Source organism: Oncorhynchus keta, chromosome 9, assembly GCF_023373465.1.
Source record: "Oncorhynchus keta strain PuntledgeMale-10-30-2019 chromosome 9, Oket_V2, whole genome shotgun sequence".
Lineage (NCBI taxonomy): Eukaryota > Metazoa > Chordata > Actinopteri > Salmoniformes > Salmonidae > Oncorhynchus > Oncorhynchus keta.
The window spans coordinates 5,311,470-5,315,115 of NC_068429.1; positions in this window are offsets into that span (position 1 = coordinate 5,311,470).

Genomic DNA, 3,646 nt, shown 5'->3' on the forward strand with positions numbered 1-3,646 from the left:
CCCAGCAGGAGTCTGCTTGAGTCAGGCCCTCCCCAGCAGGAGTCTGCTTGAGTCAGGCCTTCCCCAGCTTGAGTCAGGCCCTCCCCAGCAGAAGTCTGCTTGAGTCAGGCCCTCCCCAGCAGGAGTCTGCTTGAGTCAGGCCCTCCCCAGCAGGAGTCTGCTTGAGTCAGGCCTTCCCCAGCATGAGTCTGCTTGAGTCAGGCCTTCCCCAGCAGGAGTCTGCTTGAGTCAGGCCTTCCCCAGCTTGAGTCAGGCCCTCCCCAGCAGAAGTCTGCTTGAGTCAGGCCCTCCCCAGCAGGAGTCTGCTTGAGTCAGGCCCTCCCCAGCAGGAGTCTGCTTGAGTCAGACCTTCCCCAGCATGAGTCTGCTTGAGTCAGGCCTTCCCCAGCATGAGTCTGCTTGAGTCAGGCCTTCCCCAGCATGAGTCTGCTTGAGTCAGGCCTTCCCCAGCTTGAGTCAGGCCTTCCCCAGCAGAAGTCTGCTTGAGTCAGGCCTTCCCCAGCTTGAGTCAGGCCCTCCCCAGCAGGAGTCTGCTTGAGTCAGGCCTTCCCCAGCATGAGTCTGCTTGAGTCAGGCCTTCCCCAGCATGAGTCTGCTTGAGTCAGGCCATCCCCAGCAGGAGTCTGCTTGAGTCAGGCCTTCCCCAGCTTGAGTCAGGCCCTCCCCAGCAGAAGTCTGCTTGAGTCAGGCCCTCCCCAGCAGGAGTCTGCTTGAGTCAGGCCCTCCCCAGCAGGAGTCGATTAGGACTCAGTCTAATAACAAACGCTACAAACCAGAACCTCAGTTTATACCCAGAGGCAGGAGAAAACACGGTGGGTATCTGTTGCTGTTGGATGGAAAACATGATCCATCATTGCTTTTATTATACATTGTGTATATATGTCACATAATCAAAAATATTACATACCACAATATTCTACTTTTACACTGGATCAGAATTACATATTTAAGTTATTTGACGGTTATTATCCAGAGCAACTTCCAGTTAGGACATTCATCTTAAGACGGCTCAGACAACCATCTTAAGACGGCTCAGACAACCATCTCAAGACGGCTCAGACAACCATCTCAAGACGGCTCAGACAACCATCTCAAGACGGCTCAGACAACCATCTCAAGACGGCTCAGACAACCATCTCAAGACGGCTCAGACAACCATCTCAAGACGGCTCAGACAACCATCTCAAGACGGCTCAGACAACCATCTCAAGACGGCTCAGACAACCATCTCAAGACGGCTCAGACAACCATCTCAAGACGGCTCAGACAACCATGTTAAGACGGCTCAGACAACCACATCACAGTCAGACAGCTCAGACAACCACATCACAGTCAGACAGCTCAGACAACCATCTTAAGACGGCTCAGACAACCATCTTAAGACGGCTCAGACAACCATCTTAAGACGGCTCAGACAACCACATTACAGTCAGACGGCTCAGACAACCATCTCAAGACGGCTCAGACAACCATCTCAAGACGGCTCAGACAACCATCTCAAGACGGCTCAGACAACCATCTCAAGACGGCTCAGACAACCATCTCAAGACGGCTCAGACAACCATCTCAAGACGGCTCAGACAACCATGTTAAGACGGCTCAGACAACCACATCACAGTCAGACAGCTCAGACAACCACATCACAGTCAGACAGCTCAGACAACCATCTTAAGACGGCTCAGACAACCATCTTAAGACGGCTCAGACAACCATCTCAAGACGGCTCAGACAACCATCTCAAGACGGCTCAGACAACCATCTCAAGACGGCTCAGACAACCATCTCAAGACGGCTCAGACAACCATCTCAAGACGGCTCAGACAACCATGTTAAGACGGCTCAGACAACCACATTACAGTCAGACGGCTCAGACAACCACATCACAGTCAGACAGCTCAGACAACCATCTTAAGACGGCTCAGACAACCATCTTAAGACGGCTCAGACAACCATCTTAAGACGGCTCAGACAACCACATTACAGTCAGACGGCTCAGACAACCACATTACAGTCAGACGGCTCAGACAACCATCTTAAGACGGCTCAGACAACCATGTTAAGACGGCTCAGACAACCACATCCCAGTCAGACTGCTCAGACAACCACATCCCAGTCAGACGGCTCAGACAACCACATCACAGTCAGACAGCTCAGACAACCATCTTAAGACGGCTCAGATAACCATCTTAAGACGGCTCAGACAACCACATTACAGTCAGACAGCTCAGACAACCACATTACAGTCAGACGGCTCAGACAACCATCTTAAGACGGCTCAGACAACCATGTTAAGACGGCTCAGACAACCACATTACAGTCAGAAGGCTCAGACAACCACATCACAGTCAAACGGCTCAGACAACCACATCACAGTCAGACGGCTCAGACAACCACATCACAGTCAGACGGCTCAGACAACCATCTTAAGACGGCTCAGACAACCATCTTAAGACGGCTCAGACAACCATCTTAAGATGGCTCAGACAACCATCTCAAGACGGCTCAGACAACCATCTCAAGACGGCTCAGACAACCATCTTAAGACGGCTCAGAAAACCATCTTAAGACGGCTCAGACAACCATGTTAAGACGGCTCAGACAACCACATCACAGTCAGACAGCTCAGACAACCACATCACAGTCAGACAGCTCAGACAACCATCTTAAGACGGCTCAGACAACCATCTTAAGACGGCTCAGACAACCATCTTAAGACGGCTCAGACAACCACATTACAGTCAGACGGCTCAGACAACCATCTCAAGACGGCTCAGACAACCATCTCAAGACGGCTCAGACAACCATCTCAAGACGGCTCAGACAACCATCTCAAGACGGCTCAGACAACCATCTTAAGACGGCTCAGACAACCATCTTAAGACGGCTCAGACAACCATGTTAAGACGGCTCAGACAACCACATCACAGTCAGACAGCTCAGACAACCACATCACAGTCAGACAGCTCAGACAACCATCTTAAGACGGCTCAGACAACCATCTTAAGACGGCTCAGACAACCATCTCAAGACGGCTCAGACAACCATCTCAAGACGGCTCAGACAACCATCTCAAGACGGCTCAGACAACCATCTTAAGACGGCTCAGACAACCATCTTAAGACGGCTCAGACAACCATGTTAAGACGGCTCAGACAACCACATCACAGTCAGACAGCTCAGACAACCACATCACAGTCAGACAGCTCAGACAACCATCTTAAGACGGCTCAGACAACCATCTTAAGACGGCTCAGACAACCATCTTAAGACGGCTCAGACAACCACATTACAGTCAGACGGCTCAGACAACCACATTACAGTCAGACGGCTCAGACAACCATCTTAAGACGGCTCAGACAACCATGTTAAGACGGCTCAGACAACCACATCCCAGTCAGACGGCTCAGACAACCACATCCCAGTCAGACGGCTCAGACAACCACATCACAGTCAGACAGCTCAGACAACCATCTTAAGACGGCTCAGATAACCATCTTAAGACGGCTCAGACAACCACATTACAGTCAGACAGCTCAGACAACCACATTACAGTCAGACGGCTCAGACAACCATCTTAAGACGGCTCAGACAACCATGTTAAGACGGCTCAGACAACCACATTACAGTCAGAAGGCTCAGACAACCA